This window comes from Puma concolor, chromosome B3 (genome assembly GCF_028749965.1).
Source record: "Puma concolor isolate L17-30 chromosome B3, mPumCon1.1.hap2, whole genome shotgun sequence".
In the NCBI taxonomy this organism is placed as follows: Eukaryota; Metazoa; Chordata; class Mammalia; order Carnivora; family Felidae; genus Puma; species Puma concolor.
Window position 1 is genome coordinate 51,782,861 of NC_141672.1, and position 18,333 is coordinate 51,801,193.

The following is an 18,333-nucleotide window of genomic DNA, read 5'->3' on the forward strand; positions in this document are numbered from 1 at the left end:
TCTCTCTGGTAGTCCCAGAGAGACGGGAGACCAAGTCAATAGTTGGGTGAAATGTTAGTCTCTTTTTATTTGCTTTCTTTTAACTAATTCTTCATTTTTAGGGGAAATACCAAGTGTGCCCAATGACTGGCTTAGTATCAAAGGTAAACATTTGCCAAAACAGAGGGCTTGCAAACCTGCTTTCCATTTTAGAATAAAAGCATGTAAACAAAACCAAAGATTAAAAGTAGGTTGAATATGGTATGCATTAGGCTGTTTGTTCAATAATGTAAAAAACTAATTGGGAACCACAGAATAAAAGATCACACACAAAAAGGAGGGCCTGGTTGGCTAATTCAGTTGAGTGTCTGACTCTTGATTTGCGCTCAGGTCATGATCCTGTGGTCATGAGATCCAGACTCAAAGCAGGCTCTGTGCTCTGCTTGGAGCCTCCTTGAGACTCTCTCTCTCTCTCTCTCTCTCTGATCCTCTCTTCTGCTTTTGCAGTCTCTTTCTCTCTGAACAAAACATGTGCACACACACATAATTATATAAATGAAATTCCTTTTTGACATAAAACAACATAAATTTCAAGGCAATTACAAACTAGAAAAGGGTTTCAAAACATACAAATAATTAAAATTCAAATACAAAATTTTTATCAAAATGTTTAAAATTTAATATATATATTGCTCAGGTTTATAAGGGTAATATAAATGGATATAAAGTTAATTTTTGGGGGGAACCAGTTGCTAACATAAATTTGTTTAAAGCCCGGAGACCATGCATCTTTTTAATCTGATAATTTGATTTATAGAAAATAACATTAATTATAACAGTAGTGAAGAAAAATAGCTGTAAATATTTATCTTATGATAATGGTTTAAAAATTCCTCTGGCAAACCCCAGTGTGGAATATGGCACAGTCATAAAATTGATATTGCCAGAGGATATTTAATTACGTGGGAAAGTATATCCCATACACTCTGTTCAGTATGACTGTGTGTGCATATTGTGCATGTGAGTGTATGAGTGTGAGAGGGAGAACTAGTGATTGAGAGTTTGGCTCTAAGGCCAGACTGCTTGGGTTCATATTCTAGTCCCATCATTTCCTAACTCCATCTTGGGCAAGTTATTCAACATCCCGAGCCTCCATTTCCTCATTCATAAGAGGGGGGAGAAATAATACCTTTCCCATTCAAGTGTTGGTAGGATTAATTAAATTTATACACATAAAGCATATAGAAGAACCACTGGCACAGATAAGCACCCCAACACATTATTTTTTACTTTAGTAACCAAAACGTTAACCTTGGGTATTCATTTATTCAATAAATATTGTTTGAGGCACACAATAGGTATAGAACTTGATCAGCACTGGGGATGCATCTGATGTACAAAACATCAAGTTCCTATCCTCAAGCAGCTTACATGTTAGTGGATTTATACAACATGGAGATCAACAAGTGAACAGCAATACAAAGTTGGTAAGTGGTGCAGTGGTTACAAAGTAACAGGGTGAAGGACAGGGTGTCATGGGAGGGGTGTTGCTTTGGGTGGGTTGTCAGGGAGGGCCCCTGAAGGGACGAGGTTTGGGCAGAATTCTGAGTGATGTGCACAGCAAAGGCTGTATCTGGGTGAAGAATATTCCAATCAAGAAGCAGCCAAAAATGTCCCATGCTAGGAATGTGCTTGACATGTTTGATAAATCTCCATTCAATTCTTGGCTAGAGCAAAAGGAGCTAGCGGGAGAATGGTGGAAAATTTAGGAAGAGAGAATGCCTGAGACCAGGTTGTCCTGGCTGTGTTGGCATGGAAATTTAAACTTTATTTTAGGTGTGTCCAGGAGCCATTAGGGAGCTCTGAATAGATTCACAATTTAGAAAGCTCACAGTAGTTTCTTTGCAGAAAATGTGATATGCTGGTGCAAAAGTAGGCAGTGGGATAACAGATTATTTAATGATCCTTTTTTTGTCCATCTGTATTTTACAAGTTGTTGACAATGCACAGATGTTTCTTTATAAGAAAATGAGCGTTTGAGGTAACAATTAGGCACATGGGACAGTAATTGTTTTTTACCATTTTCCCCAACTTTCAAAAGGGTACCTGACTTTTGTGCAGATATACGAGGTCTCCACAATTTTTTTTTTCCTAACCAATTCTTAAAATTTATTTCTAGTGATCTATCCTTTGTCAGACCTAGAAAGCAGTTCATTTTTGTTATTTTCCTCTTAGAGACATCAGTCTATCATTACACAAGGGCATCATCATCTCCACTGCAGAGAACAGAACACTTATCATACCTTTCTCTTTGGGTTTTGTTTTCAAGATCCTAATACAAGTGGCATTGTTGTCAACAACACGTTCTTTCCATTGTACAGTTAATGTTTCAATGTGAACAAGGCATTGTTGATTTGCCAGACCAATAGAAACTATGATAGTTGCTTCTGAAAAATGACACATTTGAGATACTAGATCATTATCTACTGACTGACTTTGGCAACAACAAAAAATTCTCTCCTGCTGGCAGTGAAATATGGCATGTCACAAAGATGGGACTCCTTACTTTATGCCACATTGCCTGTGAGAAGGACGGCTGTCTGTGCTTGATCACTACTTGAAGCGTGTGGTTCATGAAGGATAATGTGAGCACTTAGGCATTTACAATCATGGCGGGTTTGTCTTTCTCATTGTCATTTTTTGAACAGTTACTTCATATCTGACGTGATGTCCTTAGCCAGAATTCCTAGGAATGCAGAAAACCTGTTAAGTTTGAGGAAAAAAAGCTCAAGTATGATTCTTTCCTGTTAAAAATCAACAAGTAAGTATAAATATATTTACATTTATACTTACATAAATAGAAATATAAATAAGTAAAAAGCAAATTAAATGTTATGATTTTGACATTTTGCATGACATACTGTGATTTTAAAATTTATATTATAATACATATGAGAGTTATGTTGACATATTAAAAATGATGGAAAATAACCAGTAGGTAAACAAATGGTTCTAATTCATCCCATTCTGCTCTTTTTTCTTTCTGAGCATAAAACAAAGGGCTTAGAACCATGGAACTGTGTGTTCTAGCCAGAAACTGATAAAGGCCCCCCAGATATCACCCAATATACTCTGTAAGTAAGTTGGTAACTGACATTAAACAACAAATAGAGATACATTTCATGAGTTTCTACTGCATGTCAGGCAAAGTGCTCAGGATGTTATATACATATTTTATTTCATCCTCATGACAACCTATATAGTGGACACTTTAATCAGTATTAAATGAAAAAATTGAGGTCAAAGAGGATAAATAAATTGTTTAAGACTGCACTACTGGGGCGCCTGGGTGGCGCAGTCGGTTAAGCGTCCGACTTCAGCCAGGTCACGATCTCGCGGTCCGTGAGTTCGAGCCCCGCATCAGGCTCTGGGCTGATGGCTCAGAGCCTGGAGCCTGTTTCCGATTCTGTGTCTCCCTCTCTCTCTGCCCCTCGCCCGTTCATGCTCTGTCTCTCTCTGTCCCAAAAATAAATAAACGTTGAAAAAAAAAAATTAAAAACAAACAAAAAAAAAAGACTGCACTACTAGTAGATGACAGAATTGGAACAGAAACTGAGGCAGTTAGACTCCAGATCCAAAGTTCTCAACTCTTTGGTATTAGGTCTAGCAATATCCATACATGGTGGTGTAGGGAGCATAATATTTGAACTCGTAGAAAACATTCATTGCATCACATACAATAATTGCTCTCTCAGTGTCAGTCCCCTATGATGACATTATTCATGACTTTTCTAGAACTCAGATTACCGAGGTAGGGTTTATTCAAATGTTTCAGAAAAATGAGATGAGTCCAATCAGTTACATAATTTTTCTTCATGGGCCAAGAAGATATTCCTAGAGTTGTTAATCCTGTCTTCAATAAAATTTTCACACAATATTTAGACTCTCTGAGCTGCTGTGTGAATGGAGCTCAGACATTTGCCTTAAGATTAATTTTTGTTTTTTTCCTTGAATAGATTGAATAAGCCTCTACTCTTTTCTCTGTGGCTCAGGAACCCAGCTAGGTCTATAACCACATATACTCTCTCTCAATATACCCTAAATACACAAAGGCACATTAGGCTCATGCATTATGTTCAGATGGGTAATTAGAATAATGAAAATCTACTTGCAGCCCCTGCAGAATCATTTTTGACCGAAGATACTAGCAACTGAATGTTTCTTGTTAGATCCGGAGAGAACATGAACTGTCACTCATGGCAGCAATTGCCACAAAGAAAGCCTTTGCTCTTGTGCATATTTAAGATTTGTCACACGTCCACCCAGAGCTGCTGTATAAGCCATGCTAATAACTATCTGGGAAATTTGGTTATCCATTTGAACGGAGCAACCCTGTTCTTATTAGTTTCTAAATTTATTTTAACTTCCATTGACACAAATTAAAATGGGAATCTTGCTGTCTATTGATTGTGTCAGTAGATTTTTTTTCCTCTCTCCAGAATTCATTTTTAAAGACTTTACTTTTATTAAACTAAATACTGCCAGTTAACTAAAGTCTTGGCTTTTATAGACTCAGGGGAGCAGGATCTAACATAAATTAATCATGACTTAATTGACTGAGCTAATTCAAGTTCCCTCCAGTCCACTGCACAACAATATTCTTGTCTTCCCAATGAAGGCTAAATTGTACATTGCTTCAGGAGGATCAACTTTTACATCTTTAGCACTGCACTTTTTCTGACATATAAAGTTTTAATATTATTGGAATTGTCTACAAATGTGTTCATAGTTAGGAAAACTAAATTAATTGACCCTACACATCATACCTGGCCAGTTTCTTTCTTTTATTTATTCCATGCATAGACTAAAATCTTTATTTGGTAATGGTATTACATGCACACACACAATCTCCAACAGTTTGATGGCAATTTACATCTGTTTTTTTTTTTTTCCTAGGCAAAGATGATGTAAAAGAGTGTTGAATTCCTAACGCTACCACTATATTACTATAAAAAAACCAAAATGTATTTAGTGATATTACAAAGTCATCAATGGTAATAGTTTTCTCAAAACATCCTTATACAGAATAGTAAGTACTTAACAACTCTTGTAAAGAAATCATCAAAAATTTAATGTTTCTGGGCTTAGTTTTCTACATATCCTATATAAGAATGCAATGCAAAAGTATATAAAAATACAAAATCTCCAAGGTGGTTTTTTTTTTTTTTTTAACTTTTATATATTTTTCTTAGGGAATTATTCACTCTTATACTGGTAGGAGACAACCTATGGGGAATAAGCTTAGAAACTCCCTGGGCTTACACCAATGGGTTAACAAGGCATAAAGAATTACAAAGCCATAGGATGCTCACACCCAAATTTGGGTAAACAAGATTAGGTAAATAAGTATTGAGAAGGTGGGGCAGAAGTCCCAGTATAGAGAGGGTGGGGCAAAGGACCCAATATAGAACACAGGTATATGAAATAAACAAGATTAGGTATTCAGGGTAGACGCACCCCCCAATTTAGTACTATAGCAGAAAGCTGCTTTCACAGGAAGGTAGGACCAAGCTAGGTAAACAGGTAAATTGAGCTATAGACCACTGTGCTGCAGGTGAAGCAGCCCAGAGCTGAGATGATTAACAAAAGAAAAGGTGCCTTGTTAACTCTGAGGTCATACATCCTACCGGTCTCATCCCCTAGGCTAGCTAAGATAAACAGAGGTGTGCCTCATGCCTGCTGTAAACAACCTTCCACCCCACTGCCTGGGGTCAGGATTTTGCTTTGTAAGTGGGGTGTTGAAGTCTCCTACTATCATGGTATTACTATCAATGAGTTTCTTTATGTTTGTGATTAATTGATTTATATATTTGGGTGCCTCCACATTTGGCACATAAATGTTTACAATTGTTAGGTCTTCTTGGCCTATAGACCCCTTGATTACGATATAATGCCCTTCTGCATCTCTTGATACAGCCTTTATTTTAAAGTCTAGATTGTCTGATATAACCATGGCGACTCTGGCTTTCTTTTGTTGACCATTAGCATGATAGATGGTTCTCCATCCCCTTATTTTCAACCTGAAGGTGTCTTTAGGTCTAAAGTGGGTCTCCTATAAACAGCATATAGATGGTTCTTGTTTCTTATCCATTCTGTTACCCTATGTCTTGATTGGAGCATTGAGTCCACTGACATTTAGAGTACTGAAAGATATGAATTTATTGCCACTATGATGCTTAGAGAGTTGGAGTTTCTGGTGGTGTTCTCTGGTCCTTTCTAATCTTTGTTGCTTTTGGTATTTATATATATATATATATATATACACACACACACACACATATATTATATATAAACATATATATAAACATAAATATATATATAAACATATATATATATATATATATATATATATATATATATATATTCATCTTTTCTCCCCTCAGAGAGTCCCCTTTAAAATTTCTTGCAGGGCTGGTTTAGTGGTCACAAACTCCTTTATTGTTTGTCTGAGAAACTTTTTATCTCTCATTCTATTTTGAATGACAGCCTTGCTGGATAAAGAATTCTTGGCTGCATATTTTTCTGATTCAGCACACTGAATATATCCTGCCACTCCTTTCTGGCCTGCCAAGTTTCTGTAAATAGGTCTGCTGCAAACCTGATCTGTCTTCCCTTGTAGGTTAGGGACTTTTTTTCCCTTGCTGCTTTCATGATTCTCTCCTTACCTGAGTATTTTGTGAATTTGACTATGATATGCCTTGTTGATGGTCGGTTTTTATTGAATCTAATGTGGGTCCTCTGTGCTTCCTGGGTTTTGATGTCTGTGTCTTTCCCCAGGTTAGGAAAGTTTTCTGCTATGATTTGCTCACATAACCCTTCTACCCCTATTTCTCCCTCTTCCTCCTCTGGGACCCCTATGATTCTGATGTTCCTTTTTAATGAGTTAAAAAGGATTTCTGATTTCTCTAATTCTTTTTTGTTTTTAACGTTATTTATTATTCAGAGACAGAGCGTGAACAGGGGAGGGGCAGAGACAGAGGGAGACACAAAATCGGAAGCAGGCTCCAGGTTATGAGTTGTCAGCACAGAGCCCCACTCGGGGCTTGAACTCACAAACCACGAGATCATGACCTGAGCCAAAGTTGGTCACTTAACCTACTGAGCCGCCCAGGCACCCCTGATACCTCTAATTAGCCTGATGTCTCTAGTTGTTAAATCGTGCTCTTTTGCCTTAATCTCCCTCATTTTTTCTGCTTCATTATTCTCCATAAGTTTGTCCTCTGTATCGCTGCTTCTGTGTTCTGCCTCATCCATCCTTGCCGCTGCTTCATCCTTCCGTGATTGCAGCTCAGTTATAGCATTTTTAATTTCATTCTGGCTATTTTTACTTTCATCTCTGCAGAAAGGGATTCTAATCTATTTTCAATTTTAGCTAGTATTCTTATTATTGTGATTTTAAATTCTGGTTCAGATATCTTGCTTGTATCTGTGTTGGGTAAATCCCTGGCTGTCATTTCTTCGTGCTCTTTCTTTTGGGGTTAATTCCTTCATTTTGTCATTTTGAAGGGAGAAAAGGAATTAATGAGGTAGAATTGAAATTAAAAAATACTAAAATTAAAAATTGCAAACACACACACACAGAAATAAAATAGATGATGCTAGATCCTAGGTGTGTTTTGGTCTGGGTGTTGAAAGTGGTTTGACAGATTAGAGAAAAAAAGGGGGGGGGAGGAAGAAAAAGGAAATCGTTTGAGAATTTGAAAAAATGAATACACTAAAGTAGACTAAAATTAGATGATGGGGGTAAAATAGAATTTGAAAACATTTACACAAAAGTAAACAGTATAGTAGAAAAAATTAAAGAAAAATATTTTCATTAAAATTAAAAATAAATATGAATTTTTTCTGTATTTAGAAAAAAGAAAAGAAAAAAGAAAAAAGATAAAACGATATCATTTGAAAATTTGAAAAAGTGAATACACTGTAGTAGACTAAAATGATGGAAGTAAAATAAATTGAAAAAATTTACATAAAAGCAAAAAATATAGTAAAAAATTTAAATAAAAATATTTTTAATATAAATTGAAAGTAAAAATGAAGTTTTTCTCTTTCTGCATTCAAGAAAAAAGAAATGAAAAAGAAAAAAAGAAAAAAGGAAATTGTTTGAAAATTTGAAAAGGTGAATACACTAAAATAGACTAAAATGATGGAAGTAAAATAGAATTTGAAAAAATTTACACAAAAGTAAAAAAAAATAGTAATAAAAGTTAAAGAAAATATTTTAATAAAAATTGAAAATAAAAATGAATTTTTTCTTTCTGTCAAGAAAAAGAAAAGTGTAAAAGAGAAAAAGAAAAAAAATAAAGAAAGAAAATTGAATACATGAACTTGCTAACAGATTGAAGTAGGACTGAAATTGCTTAATTTTCCCCTAGAAGTCAGTGTATGTAGTGCTTTACAGTCTATAAACTAAGACAGCCATGAGCCTTGTGTTCTTAAAGAACGAAGTTGGCACAGTTGGGCGGGGCTCAGTGTAACAGCTCCGCTCTCCACTAGATGGCGCTTCTAGCCTACTGGAGTGGAGTGTTGTACTTGTAGGTGTGTATGCACATGTAGAGGAGTGATGAAAATGGCGCCACCAGCTACCCAGTCTGTTCTCCTGGATCAGCAATCGTGCACCTATCCTCTGTCTTCAGCTCTCATCCATTCCCCGCTTTTTAACTCTCCATGACCAGGCCCCAGGCAGTACCTCTCTCCTGAGTTTTGTCCCAGATGCGGCTGCTTTCCCTGGCCCCTTACTTCTGAAGGACTGCGGCCTTGACCCATTCTGCCCCTCTGTGCGAGGGTCTCACTTAGCAATGGCCAAGTGAGCAATGGCCAAGAATCAGCTGCACCCAGGAACGCCCACTGTACCCTTCTGCTACTGATGTCCCAAGACTGTGGCCAGGTGCCAGCCTGCCCCAGAAAAAGTTAGCAAGACAGTGTATCAGCAGCTTTTTCAGGGATTATGGAAAATCACAACACACATCTGGCACCAGGCTTCCCCCTTAATGACAATGCCCCAGCACCAGTGAATGTGGCCACCTTCTGGGGTCTGCTGGACCAGATGGCTTCAACAGTCTCTACCAAATGTCCTTCCAGCAGTGGAACCACTTTTCCCTGTGTGGCCTGAGAACCTCCCTGACCCCACTCTGCTCCTGGGGATTCGCCCTTCCCTCCAGAGCACTTCCAGGTATCGAGCTGCGGAATTGCAGCCTTTGTGCTCCCCTTGTTTACAGTCTTAATGGAATTTAAACCCTCTCCTTTCTCCCTTTCTAGTTTAGTCACTGCGGCTGTTTCCAATTTTCCACTTTCTCTCCAGCTGCTTTTGGTGAGGGGTGCTTTTCCCCATATTATCCCTCCCGCCTCCAGTCTCCATCCTCTCTCTGCCCGCAAAAGGGGTTCCCTACCTTCTGTGGCTTCTCACTCCCCAAATTCACCTCTCTGTGCCGCATACCTGCTGAATTCTGTGGTTCATGTTGTGCAGATTGTTGTGTTAATCCTCCAATCAGTTTTCTAGGTGTGCAGGATGGTTTAGTGTTGGTCTGGCTGTATTTCATGGACACGAGACACACAAAAAACTTCTATGCTGTTCTGCCATCTTGGTTCCTACCCTCAGGATTTTGTTTTGTATTAACCCAAACCCCTAACCCCAAATATCTTCAAGACCCTGTGTCCCTCACATCCACAAGATAATCTTCACCGATTGTCTCTTTGTGCACGTCCATTGCCATGTTTGTAAGCCCTCTGATCCTAATAAAAACAGGGCAAGGACCCTTATTTGGGACTCTTGTCCTTTCCTGGACATTAGCCATCCCTGCATCCTGCTCTTTTGCTGGACAAAAGAGAATTTTAGACTTAGAGCCTATGACAAGAGCCATGTAAAGAAAAAAATAAATTTGGTGTATTACCTTTTTTTCTCCAAATTCATTAATTAGAATAGCATAAAAGAATGCAATATATATGTGTGTGTATATATATATGTATATATTACTAGTGATTAGAATACCTATGCAAAAATCAAATTTCTTAAACAGTTATCTTTTTTCATTTGGTTATTTGTGTGAGGTATTTTTCAGTTTTGGTCTTGTTTTTGGTTTGTTTTATTGATTTTGTTTGGTTTGTTTCATTCAGAGTCTTCTCCTAGTTCCTCTCTTAGGACTTAAAAAGAGTTAAGAGCCTCTAGACTGATATTGAATTCAAGGGTGTCATTGATTGTTCAGTGACCATGATTGTAAGCAATACAATGTCACATAATGACAGGAATTGACTGTGGCTAGGTCTCCAAAGCAGGGAATCAAGGGCAGCAAAATGTAAATGTTCAAACTTTAGTGTTTTGTATATCCTGTAATATGTTTAGCATAGTCTATTAAAAATTTTCCATAATAGTGAAATAGGCACAGTACAAACTTCTAGTTACAAATAAGTCATGGAGATGACAAGTATAGCACAGGGAATACAGTCTATAATATTGTAATAATGTATGGTGACAGATGACGACTACATCTATTGTGAGCATTGAGTGATGTATAGAACTGTCAATCACTACTAGAATTGTGCACCCGAAACCAATATAGCATTGTATGTAAAAAAAAAAATCTCCATGTTATAAAAGAGACATATGTATGTAGTAAGAACTTAAAAATTTTTTTTTAGTGTTTATTTTTGAGAGAGAGAGAGAGAATGGCAGAGCCCAAGTAGGGGAGGGGCAGAGGGAGATGGAGACACAGAATCCGACTGTCAGACTCTGAGCTGTCAGCAGGGAGCTCGAACTAAGGAACCAGGAGATCATGTCCTGAGCTGCAGTCTGACATTTAACTGACTGAGCCACCCAGGCATCCCAAGAATTTTAGTTTTATTTCTGCTACTTCCTGTATCAACTTGGGCAAACCTAATCCACTTAGGTTTACTTTTCCCCAACAGTAAAATGGGATATTATATATTTTAGATGTTACTAATGGTAAAATGAAATCAAAGATAAAAACATTTTATAAGCAGAAGAACATTATCTACTTGTGAAGAGGCCCTACTTTGCCTTTGAGATGATAACGGATGCTTAATGTCAGGCATCTATTAATTACAGAATTACTGTCAGATTTTTCTGATTGAATCTTAGTGAATAAAAACCAACTCTACCATTAGTGAACTAGAATGTTTCTTATGAATTTGGTGTCAAGGATTTTTCCTGTGTGTGATAAGAACAGAAAGACCTGCCACTGAAGCTACTTAATATATAGGAAAGCTGTGGAGGTAGCATTGTTAAATACTCCCCAACACTCTTCTTTCTGCTTAGCCTTAAGTATTGAATCTGTGGAGTATTGAATTTTGTATTTAATGTATGCAAATCTAAAAGATCAGACTGAATATGCTGACCTTTCACTGATTCTTGTTGAACCACAATTTCTGGTCTCACTGTACAGAGTTTCCTCTGATTTCCCAAGATCATCCATGGGCACTGGGGAAAGTTACAAGAGAAAATCCACCACTGGAGTAATGGCTCCCTTAACAAGTTCCTTGAGACAGAGGACCTATTAGGCAGCAGTTTTTTAATCACTGAGCTTTCACACAATTTCATTTCCCAGAAGAAAAAGTTCTCACTAATTAGATAATATCAAGCTTGTATTAAAAAGCCAATGTGGTAGACAGTAGATGTTCTGACATTTAATGTGAAGCTTCTAAGGTGGCACATGGATTTTGGAAAGTTCTGAGAATGTGATTAGGTGAAAGCAGGGGGAAAAAATAAATGCCCTTTAAAATAGACACAAAATTTAAGTGGTTATAAATTATTGTTTCTTATATGATATCAAAATTGAATGTTCTTAATAAAAAATTATTTATTCTTCTTTTTTACACATGATTACCTAAAAGTGAATTAATGAAGTTAAAAGTTAGATGCTTGTGGAGCTATTTAAAACTTGAATTATTTACAAAATTTAGTATTTTTTAAAATTTAAGTTCAATTTATCTAAAATACAGTGTAGTCTTGGCTTTAGGAGTAGAACCCAGTGATTCATCTCTTACTTATGGCATCTAGTGTTCATCCCTGAAAGTGCCCTCCTTAATGCCCCTGACCCATCTAACCCCTCTGCTCCACAGCAACCTTCAGTTTGTTCTCTATGTTATACCTACTCTTAACCACAACTGGAAAATTAACTTCTTGTAGGTATCTCTAACATGTAAAACTGATTAATATCTTTCCTACCCTCTTATACTATATCAAGTTGAATCATAAAACATACTTTTGCAAATAAAAAGTGATCAAAGATTGGGAGTTTCATATAGTTGAACCTAGTATATTTGTTTCCCTAATCTTGTTTTGTGAAAGACATGGTCCTTTTTGACATGCAGTGCAAAGGGCATTAGAAAATATGTTTAATATCCTTAGATTTATAAGTATTTTTTAAATTGTTTTTATTTGGTTTCCTTAAAAGCTTACCATATAAAATGGGTTTATGTCAATGATAAGGTGAGAGACTACATTTTTTCTACTTTCTAGTGTTGTAAATATATGAAATATTTCTGGATTAAATATATTTGAAGCACTTTCTATTTTTCTAAGACTCAGCACAATACTCAGTAATTAATGAAAACTTTGTTTTAGGATTCTGTGTAATGCACAATTCAATGTATAGCACATTTATTATGTATAAACCCTTTGATTCTATTTGCTTTTTTGATTGAAAACTATCAAATACAGGGAAACTACCTCTCCAGAAGTTTTTTAAAGGAGATAAAATTTATGTGCAACAGTAACTACCCAATTAAATACTGACTTTAATAACCTCTAAGTACATTTTCCTAATATTCTCCCTAAGGAATATTTCATTACAAGGTTTAATTCTTTCATATATCCATTTTGGTTACAGATCATTAATTGCTGATAGGGATTATTATATTTTACAATTTTGGTGGTAACATTTCATTTCCTAAGACTACTCGTGCCTTTACTAAAACAATGTGACATCCTTGACAGTCTGAAGTACTTCTGTACATATCTTGAAAACAGATATAAATGCTGAAGTGTGTTTTAATGCAGCTGCATTTAATGAAACCTGAAATTAAATTCTAACTTAATAAAGCAGATTGTTTTTTAATTGATTGTTTCCCCCCCTCAGTTGAGAATATTACCATTTTAATTATATTTCATTGAAGAGAAGGAAAATGAAAATCATTTTATGTTCTGACAGCAAAAAGAAAACTTAGAACATTTTCTACCAAATATTTTTTAAAATGTCCAATAAAATCAATTACAATAATTTGAAATTGACTGATTTTAATTTAAGTTTATCCTTTTTAAGTTGACTTCTGTGCCAAAAAAATGAAACAAATATAATTTTGTTAAAAACTAAAAATAAATCAGGAAGATAATTAGGATCTTTAAAATGAATATGGATGGGGAAAAGGGAACAATCTAAATGTTTTCTAAATTGATGTTGCTTTATGTTTTTACAACATGTTAACTTACAGAACTTAAAAAATAGTATTTCAAATTTTAAAAGACAAAAGAAAAAGTAAATAAATACAGACAAATATAACCTAGGATCTGGTTCAGGAATTCTCTTCCTTTGGATTTGCATGAACAAGGTTAGGATATTACATATTTAGCTAGTTATAGACGTACCGTGCTTGAGGTGCCTGGTAGGTAGATATCTAGACACCCAAGTGGCAATCTAGAATGCTGGATATAGTAAGATAGCAATGCCATACTATTAGTAATGATAACTACAAGAGTAACATATATTTGTCATTTCCTGTCAGCTGTGGGTCTTAAAACTTTGAGGTAGGTACTATTATTGTCCTCATTTTATGGATTAAGATACTGAGGCACAGATCAGAGTTTTTCTTAGTCACACTGAGCTGCAATTTAAGTCAAGTCAACAGGATTCCACAGCATACACTAAACACAGCTAACTCTTGTAGAGAGAGGAGGTTGAGATGGAGATATTTACTTCCTGCCTGTAGTAACGTACTACCTGTACCCTTGTACCTTTCCTTCTTTCCTGTTGAAATCAGTGAAACTCTCTCTGTGCCCATGGAAGGCAATTTTCTCCTCTTGGTCATTACATCCATTGCCTGTGGTCTACTCAAGGATTTTGCTTCTGTAGTTACAGTGTAGTTCTTCTCATAATCAATTATACCTCTTGTATCTAAAAATTCCCATCAACATAAAAATTGTAGTATCTTCTTAAAAATAAGTGCCAGTCTTCACATATTCCTCTAGCTCCCTTCCCCCATTTCTCTTCTCTTTTTCAAACATGTATTCTAGACACTGCTTCTACTTTTCTCTTTTCAATCGACTTCAGTTAAACTCTTTGCCCATCAATCTACTAACATTTCTTTTTTTTTTTTTTTTTTTTTTTTTTTTTTTTTTTTAATTTTTTTTTTTTCAACATTTATTTATTTTGGGGACAGAGAGAGACAGAGCATGAACGGGGGAGGGGCAGAGAGAGAGAGGGAGACACAGAATCGGAAACAGGCTCCAGGCTCTGAGCCATCAGCCCAGAGCCTGACGCGGGGCTCGAACTCACGGACCGTGAGATCGTGACCTGGCTGAAGTCGGACGCTTAACCGACTGCGCCACCCAGGCGCCCCCTAACATTTCTTTTATAAAAATCTCTAATGTCTTCCATTTTGATAAATTCAGTGGCCAATTTTTGTTTCTCAACCTAGAAATTCTCAGAATTTTTGTGTCCACACCTTCTCCTTACATGACCTGATATAGTCCTATGACTTTAATACCATCTATGCTCATGACTATCAAGTTGATACATCCAGTCCCAATCTCTGAATTTAAGAATAACACATGACTATTTTCTTTTCAATAACGCCATACAGATATGTAGTAGGCATTCTAAACTTTGTCTCAGACAGAATTCTGTTTTCATCTTGCTCCTGTCCCAATCTTCTACATCTCAGTAAATGATGACATCATTGATCCAGTTCCTATATACATATATATACGTATATATATACGCATCATATATATGATGCGTATATATATACATATGAGTCACTATTGACTTCTGTACATCTAATCCATCAATTCCTGTCTACTTTAATTTCAATACGTTTCCTAATTTTTATTGTTTCTCATCTTCTCTGATTGATCTATTTGATCTATTTGTCTCTAATCTTGCATTTGTACCAATTGGTTATTTCAAAATATGTAGTTCTATTGTTTAAAATATTCCAATCATTTTCTGTCATGCTTTAAAAACATCCAAATGACTTTCCATAGCCTATGCAGTCATAAGTAATGTGGCCTCTGCCTGCCATCTTACCATTCTTATATTATTCTCTACCCTGTTTCTTCTTCTCTGTCCATTTTATTTTTATTTTTTAAATTTATTTCTTTATTTTACATCCATTGTTGCACTATATGCTAACTAACTTGATATCAGGAGTAGATTCTTTAATGCCCCTTACACATTTAGCCTATCTCTCCCCCAAAACCCCTCCCGTAACTCTGTGTGTTCTCCATATTTAAGAGTCTCTTATGGTTTTGTCCCTCTCCCTTATGAATTTTGCTTCCCTTCCCTTATGTTCATCTGTTTTGTATCTTAAAGTCCTCAATGAATGAAGTCATATATTTGTTTTTCTCTAATTTTGCTTAGCATAATACCCTCTAGTTCCATCCATGTAGTTGTGAATGAAATCTTGCCATTCTTTTTGATTGCTGAGTAATACTCCATTGTATATATATACCACATCTTCTCTATCCATTTATGCATTGATGGACATTTGGGCTCTCTCCATACTTTGGCTATTGTTTATAGGGCTGCTATAAACATTGGGATGCATGTGCCCCTTCGAAACAGCATACCTGTATCCCTTGGATAAATACCTAGTAGTGCAATTGCTGCATCATAGGATAGTTCTATATTTAATTTTTTGAGGAACCTCCATACTGTTTTCCAGAGTGGCTGCACCAGCTTGCATTCCTACCAGCAGTGTGAAAGAGATCCTCTTTCTCTGCATCCTCACCAACACCTGTTGTTGCCTGAGTTGTGAATGTTAGCCATTCTGACAGGTGTGAGGTGGCATCTCATTGTGGTTTGATCTGTTATTTCCCTGATGATGAGTGACGTTGAACATTTCTTTATGTGTCAGTAGGCAATCTGTATGTCATCTTTGTAGAAGTGTCTATTCATGTCACTTGCCCATTTCTTTACTGGATTATTTGTTTTTTGGATACTAACGCTTTATCTGTTATGTCTTTGCAAGTATCTTCTCCCTTTCCATCAGTTGCCTTTTAGTTTTGCTGATTGTTTCTTTCACTGTGCAGAAGCTTTTTATTTTGATGAGGTCCCAATAGTCCGTTTTTGCTTTTGTTTCCCTTGCCTCTAGAGATGTGTTGAATAAGAAGTTGCTGCGGCCAGGGTCAAAGAAGTTTTTGTGTGCTTTCTCCTCAAGGATTTTGAAGACTTCCTGTCTTACATTTAGGTCTTTCATCCATTTTGAGTTTATTTTCTCTGTCCATTTTAGAATACTTATTTTCCTCCAACAATCTACAGTCTTGTTAGTTGAGGCATTTGTATTTATTTTTATGTATCTTTGGAACTCTACCATTTTATTGCAACAAGGGTGAGTTACTTTTATCTATCAAGTTCCAGTTGCAATGATATTTCCTTAGTAGGGCCTACGTTGTCTTAAGTAACCCACTCAGTCCTAGTTACTGTCCATTTCTTACATCTTCTGGTCTATTTCCTCTTTGGCCCTTAATAATTGTCTTGTGTTTTTTTGATTCATTCATTAATCCAAATATTACGTGTGTTTTATTTTTTGATTCATTAATTCGATTACTGATTATTTACCTACAACTAGACTGTTAGCTCTAAGATGTAGATGGTTGGCAAGGGACATAGCAAATGCTCAATAAATATTTGCAAAAAGAATTAATACTTTAGAATTGACAAAGGATTTTTCTGTATATAATCCCATCATCTGATTAACTATTATCAGCAAGAAATGTAGCATATTCTCTCCTAGAGTTTTGACATAAATATGGCTCAAAAGACCATCTATTCAATTTCTGCTCATCTGCTACCATTATGAAAACCTCAGTTCAGAGAGATTTGTCTTGTATAAAGCATAAGGAAGACTTGAGATGGAGTTTACTCCTAAAAAAAAAAAAAAAAACAACTCATATCATGTTATTCAATGCCTTCCTTATACCCTCTTTTGATAGTTTAGTTTGTGACATATTTTAGAAAATATACTGGTAATAACTACAAGTCATTTGTCTTTAAGCATAAATAAATTTGATTGATGTTAAACTTGACAAGATTAATATCTGAAGAACCCTTTAATAAAAAAAGATGGGGCACCTGGGTGGCTCAGTTGGTTGAGTGTCAGCCTCTTGGTTTAAGGTCAGGTTATGATCTCACAGTTTGTGGGTTTGAGAGCCTCACTGGGCTATGTGCTGACAGTGTGGAGTCTGCTTGGGATTCTCTGTCTCCCCCTCTTTCTTAATCTCAAAGTAAATAAACTTAAAAAAAATAAAATATGAATTTTTTCTGAATATGTGTCTATATTCAGATTTAAGTAACACACTGAATAAATAATATGTGCTAGGCATTATACTGATTATTTTTGCTGACGGTATCTCATTTAATTCTCAGAATCATTTTAGAGTTATTTTTATAACTTTTGGTTTGAGAGAAAGTCTTGTACAGCAAGTACGCTACCAAAGTCTTCTGACTCATAATTAATTGCTCCTTTACATTGTATTTTATTGTCTCTGCACTGTCAGGAAAATGTCTGCATGATATAATTAGTGGAAAGAAATGTAGCACCTTGACAACTATATTGTAATGCACTGTAATGTTCTAGGACTTATCTTCCAAGTCAAACACCCTGGATTTTTCTTTATTTCTATTGGCTTTGTGCCCATATTTAATTTACTAATAGATCATGATTGTTCTATCTTTATTTTTATAACGTTTATTTATTTTTGGGACAGAGAGAGACAGAGCATGAACGGGGGAGGGGCAGAGAGAGAGGGAGACACAGAATCGGAAACAGGCTCCAGGCTCTGAGCCATCAGCCCAGAGCCCGACGCGGGGCTCGAACTCACGGACCGCGAGATCGTGACCTGGCTGAAGTCGGACGCTTAACCGACTGCGCCACCCAGGCGCCCCATGATTGTTCTATCTTTAAACTGTGTCTTAAATTGGCTCACTTCTTTCCATCTTCACTGTCATTATGCTAGTCCAAATCCATATTGTCTGTAAACTGAACTCTGGTATCTCTATCCCCATGCTTGTTTTCTTACAAAACATTCTTTGTAGGCTGAACCTAAAATTATCTCTTTTA

General features: G+C 36.1%; 1 long non-coding RNA gene across 1 annotated transcript in view; it reads right to left on the reverse strand.

Annotated features, from left to right (window-relative positions):
• Positions 1–1,285: 1,285 nt before the first annotated feature.
• LOC147579980 (uncharacterized) overlaps positions 1,286–18,333 on the reverse strand; it is a 55,856-nt gene continuing 38,808 nt past the window's right edge. The window contains exon 2 of the long non-coding RNA XR_015251858.1: positions 1,286–2,725. This is a non-coding gene — a long non-coding RNA (uncharacterized LOC147579980). The remainder of the gene's footprint in view (positions 2,726–18,333) is intronic.